The sequence below is a fragment of the Cyanistes caeruleus genome, chromosome 16 (assembly GCF_971803275.1).
Source record: "Cyanistes caeruleus chromosome 16, bCyaCae1.hap1.1, whole genome shotgun sequence".
Lineage (NCBI taxonomy): Eukaryota > Metazoa > Chordata > Aves > Passeriformes > Paridae > Cyanistes > Cyanistes caeruleus.
In genome coordinates, this window is record NC_141716.1 from 13,209,888 (window position 1) to 13,215,887 (window position 6,000).

Below are 6,000 nucleotides of genomic sequence, written 5' to 3' on the forward strand. Positions count from 1 at the left end.
AGTGATTGACAATGGGGGGGGCGGCTCCCGCCCAAACCGCGGGCCGGGAAAAGTGCCCTCAGGGATTGGCTGGGCGGGACGGGGGCGGGGCTGAGGGTTCCCGCCTTTGCCAAACTGCCCTCAGTCATTGGCTGGCTGGGAAAAGCCTCAAAACCTCCTCCAAATTTCAACAAAGCTGACAAAAATGGAATAAATTCCAATAAGTATGAAATATTTCAGGCTATCTTTTCATTACATTTAAACAGTGGAAGGTTGAAAAGGCAGCTTGTGCACTAAAACCTGGCAAAAACAAGAAAATGGGAGAACTCGTCCTGAGTGGCAGCAGGGAATGACAGACTGATCTGGCCATTGGTGCTGCAAGAGAGGGCAGTGGGGCTCTCGGGGATGCTGCCATGGAAAGTCTACACAGGAGTGTTGGAAAACCACTCCTGTTGCCCCAAGCCAAGGGAATGAAATGCTGAAGGTGTTTGCTGTCTCCTTCCTTCCTGATGCAGAGCGCATCCTCATGGCACTGCCTAAATCCTGCTTTGCATTGACTTGAAATCCTGGCTGCAGTTCTGGCAGCTCGTGCCCAAAGGAACACAGGAGTGGAGCTGCCAGAGGTCGGGGACGGGCAGAAAGGAAGCTGGGATGGGCTGAGCGAGCTGGGAAAGAGGCAGCGTCACGGGGGGCCCAGCCAAGGTCTGCAGCAGCCCGAGAGGCAGAGAGAGAGGGGGGCAGCACGTGCCTGCCCCTGCAGCAGGAGTCCAGATCTGGTATGAGAAGCAAACCAAGAGAGGCAATGGGTGAGTCTTCTTCTCCCTGTTTTGGCAGCATGAACGGGAATTGTGCCAACAGAAGCTGAGGGGTCTGGAAAAGAAGATGGAAACGGCTGCATCTGACACGCAGAGTCGGAAGAAGATAACCCAGGAATTGGAAGCAGAGAGGGAAGACATGCAAGAAGAGTTGGACCATGGGACTGCTGCTGCCTTGAAGAAGAGAGGAAGAGAAGAAATCAAAGGGACAGAGAGAATGGACAACTCCTGAGCGCTGCACTGAGGAAGAGCGAAATGGCCAAAGGGACTCTGAAGAAAAACTTTGTAATCCTGCAGAGAAAATCTCCTGACAACTGCATGGGCCAGTCTCATCTCCAGGTAGGCAGAGACACTGACCTTCAGTCCACTCCAATGTCCCTGAAGGATTCCAGTGATATTTCCCATAAAGAAGTGGGACTCTATATCCCTGTGAGTCCAGGCCTGCTTGGCCAAAGCAGCCCAAGCTGCGGCAGGCAGCCTTGTCTGTCTGCCTGGCCCCAGCCAGAGACCATTGACTGGCAGATTGTTTCCTGGCATGCCCAGAATGACTGCTACAGCTCTGGAGTTTGCTGTTCAGATCAGCTGCAGGCCAAATGCTGGGCATGGGGAGCTGCTTCTCCTGTGCCCACACAAGATCATGGCAACACGTGGGGATTTGGATTTGGTGTGGGAACGAATGGAGCAGGTGAGCAGGGCGATGGACTAAACCCAGCAGAGTTTTGTACCAAGAGATCTGAGCAGCAGCAGCTGCACTGCTGGTGCCTCGAGGATGCTTGCCAAGATGGAGATTTCTGAGGGACAGCTCTTGTGGTGTTTGAAATAAGGCAATCATCTCCCCTCTGAATCCCCAGCAGGCTGTTGGAGCACAAGAAGAGCAGCTGTTACGTGTCTCACAGACCATGCTGGAACCAAATCAGCCGGTTGCATCAGCTCAGGAAAAGACAGAGACTCCTGAACTAACCACTGAGCCCAGGAGAACTTTTGAGAAGGTAAAATGGGCTTTCTGTGCCTCCATGGAGCCTCAGGCTCCTCTGGAGCACAGCACGTTTGCCCAGGCAATGCTTTGCAGTGCCCTGCTTGTTTCCTTGCCTCTCCCTTTCCCTGCTGTGGGCACAGCCTTTTGTTCTGTCTCTTGCGGCAGCCCATGGCTTTCTCAAAGGCGCCTTCACTGCACTGTCTCCCTCCCTGGCCCTGTGTCCCTGGACACACCCTGGCCTCTCTTGTGCAGCCCCCAGCGAGAACTTTTTGCCCCCAGTGTTGTCTGGTGCAATTCAGGATCTCAGAGCAGAGATCTTGCATTGATGTCCAGAGGTTCTTTTGCCCCATGTTTGCTGACGGATTTCTGTGGCCCTTTCTCTCATCCAATGTGCAGGTGGAACCTGAGGGGAGAGGAATCAAAATTTTTAGGAGAGTGTTCCCACCACACTCTCTTAGGTCGCGTGTCCCCAAGTCTGACCAGCAAAATACCTTGACTTCTCAAAGAGAAGAGTTCTCCAGCAGCTCAGGGGAGCAGCAGTAGCCCTCCTGCTGATGCACAGCCTGTGGAGCAAGGGGTCAGTGGCCCAAATGTGTCCTTTGGAAATGAGAGTTGGGTTCCTCACTGCTGTTGGAACTCGCTCTGCTAGACCTGTGGGGGCTGAGGGATGTACGTGGGAAGGGTTTGGCAGCCTTGGAATGGACTTGTTGATCATCTGAGCTCTGTTCAGGGCCAGTCTGGGAGCCTGTTCCTTTCCCCTTCCCCGAGGGCAGAGTGTTGGTGAGGGCTGCAGTTGGAGGCTGTGTCTGCCCTGACAGCCGGTACCGTGGGGCTGTGGATGCTGCTGCCAGCGTGGGCTTGTCTGAGCCGGGCCTTGTGCCTCTTTCAGGTGTCCCTGCTGCAGTCACAGCTGGCCCGAGACCGACAGCACCACCTGGAGAGCTGTGCAGGGAGCAGGCACGAGACACTCCCGTCGAGTCACAGGGAGCAGAAGGGATCTCCTTGCTTCCTAAACTTCTCAGAGAGGAGCCAGGATGCAGCTGGATGTAGAATTAGCCTTAGAATTTGTCAGTAGTTTATGTTTAAAGGATAGTTATAGGTGTAAGTGAACTTTATACAACAGTGTTCCATAGGATGTAGGATGTATTTATAGACAAATAAAGAGGTTGTTATGATCACGATTAAACTAAAAGATCTTTATCAGAATTACTTACTACCCAGTACAGGGTATATAATTATATATACCTTCCAAAGATAGATAGATATAGATATATAGATATATAGATATATAGATATATACATAGATAGATAGATAGATAGATAGATAGATAGATAGATAGATAGATAGATAGATATAAAACTTCCAGTATAGTGCATTGTATTTGAAGGAGCTTTGAAGCAATTCTATTCAAGCCCGGAAAACCAATTCTGAATTAGAGATTGATCACCCAGACCAATGATCGTGGGCAAAGATTTCTCTCAGCCTCAAGGAGTGACACTGAGGGACATGATCACTCCAGGGAGGAATCTGCAGAAGGGAGACATGTGCCATAATCCACTTTGGTGAGGTCAGGAGAACCCTGCCATGTGTGGAGCTTTTTCATTTGTCCTTAGGAAACTGCAACCTGCTTTATTCTGAGAGTCACAGAATCTCAGGCTGGGTGAGCTTGGAGGCACTTCTGGAGGTCACCTTGGGTCATTGTAGAGACAGACACACAACACACACCCACCCACCCACCCACACTTGAGTAGAGACAGCAACGGCTCCTCTTTATTACATTATCTCAAGTTTACGCCCTTAACAAAACGTGCTCTGAAGTCATTAGTTACATCGAAACAGCTCATTATATTCATTGGACAAAGCAATAGCTCATTGTATTTTATTGGTACAAAGCAATTGATGTCAATAATTAATTGGCAAGAGCTTACAACAGATTATTAAGGCACATATGCTCTCCTAAGGCATAACTGTCCCCTAACTGCAAATATCCCTTATGTATCTAATTTATTGGTTTGCATGCTAAAGGCCTTGCTTTCTTCCTTGCTATGGATAAACTTGTATTTTATCAATTTCTTCTTCTGCTAACCCAATTGATGAGCCTGCAGACCAGCTGCTAAGTCCAGCCACACTTCTCCCTTTTTGTATTTGAGCTACAAACACAGCTGTCAAGGGTTTTTGCAGGGCCCTTTGCTAAAATCCAAGCAGGCAGGGGAGACACAAAGCAATAATTACAATCACTAACGAGATTAGCAGTCCAGTCTTCAACAAAGATCCAAGCCACCCCGTGATGGCCCAGCCCTTGAAAAGATCATCTATCCGTCCTTCATTCACGTGTAATTAACTCTCAAGTTTGCAGTGCTTTTGTAGATTGATTCACTGTGATCTGATAAATTCATACAACACATTCCTTCAAAATCCTGACACCCATGACCATGTGCCAATAACAGAAAATCATAGTGGCTCCATTCTGCAAAGTGGCATGTCTAATGCTATCTACATCCATTAATAACCCACTTAAAGCTACAGATGTGTCATTGCTTTGTTTGGCTAGCCAACAACCAAGTCTATGTGTCGAGGTTAAAGTGTGAGCTGCAGCCACTCCAGGTGCCAGAACAGATGCAGAAATAACAGAACCAGGTCCCCAAAAGGCCACAGCATCCTGACACTGAGAAGTAAATGTGTGTCAAAGTGATCATGTTCTTCTTACCTCTTGATCTATCATTGTTCTGTTGGGTGTCAATAAGGTCAATTGCCCCAACCTGCAGGGACCTCCTGTTACTTTCCTTGGAATACCAAACCAAGCACGATCACCACAGATTAAAAACACACCCTTTGGCAGCTGCAAAGGCACATGAGAGGCACGTGATGTACAGCATGAGGTAGAGTTACACCATCAGCTTGCATTTCTATATACGTCTAAGGCTGCATTTACATTCGGAGGTAACCCCCTTGTGGTCTTGTCTTTGTCCCTGTAACTAGACATTACACAAGCATCCATTTGCAATGATCCTAGCAATTCTAGTTCTTGTGGCTCAGCTGTAACCTGAGGCAAGAGGGCCTAAATGCTATCCCGGGAGTCTACATTATGTACAGGATTTCTTGATTTACAATTAAAAGCTTGTGAGGGACAAGGCCAGTTGTTAGGAGGAGCACCAACAAGACATGTAGAGCATGGCTTTTCAGGATTGGCGATTGCTAAACACAGCGTATCCTGATGTACGGCTTTAGCCAGTGTCACTCACACGTTCCGTTTTGGCTGCGGAGCCATCCATCCTGTTCCTTCCTGTGTGCTCCAAAGAAGGCTTGACACAATGAGCAGGAATCCAGCGTGGTCCGTTTTCTGTGCAAACACAAGTATAACCCTTTCCCCAGGTTATTAAATCTACAGCACCACTCCATTGGCCACTTACCAAATCCCTCTCTGCTATAATTTCTATGTCCCCTGCTTCTCTGTTACCACTGTCCGCCCAGCTGCAGCCAGGGAAACAGGGGAGATAGTATAGCATAGAAAAGAAGAACTTAAAAACGAGGCCCTTTCCCTTAGCTGAGATGCAAGTGCAGCATTATTTCTTGGGGTCCCGTGGAGAAGAGCAGGAGGGAAAGAGCAAGAGCTATCGATAAGCAGCCCTTCTTGAAGGCAGGGGGAAGAGGCTGCCTTACATTCACACAACCAATAAGGGGAACTGGGGAGAAAGAGATAAGGGAAAGAAGCTTACAGTTCTACATTTTTGGGGGTACATTCTTTGCATCATACCATCCTTTCTAACTGCATTGCAACACCTCACCTGCACCCGAGCAGGCTTTTGCAACTCGGATTTTGAAATCAAAGTAGAGAAATGAGGAAATAAAGGAGGGCAAGAAGTTTTCTCCCTGTAGGATAAAACGTTTAACACATAAACTGCTTTGTGCAGTCGTGCCTGGGGGGTTTCTCCTTGCATTCCCCTTTTTTCTTTTTGAAGCTGATGCTTCAGAGTGCCATAGGCATGTTCAACAATAGCTTGTCCAGCAGAAGAATGAAGAATACCTGTATCATATACAATTCCCCATGCAGCCAAAAAATCTTGTGTTTTCTGAGATATATATAACAAGATCCATTATCAGTTTTTATTTTTGGAGGTACTCCTAGAATTGCAAATGCTCTTTGAAAATGACAAATAACATCCAAAGCTTTTTCTCCTGCATGTGCAGTTGCTACAATAGCAAAGTGAGAAAAGTATCAATAAATAGAC

The 6,000-nt window shown here is 47.9% G+C and overlaps 1 pseudogene; it reads right to left on the reverse strand.

Annotated features, from left to right (window-relative positions):
* Positions 1-3,886: 3,886 nt before the first annotated feature.
* On the reverse strand, positions 3,887-5,138 carry LOC147650215 (uncharacterized; annotated as a pseudogene).
* Positions 5,139-6,000: the final 862 nt, after the last annotated feature.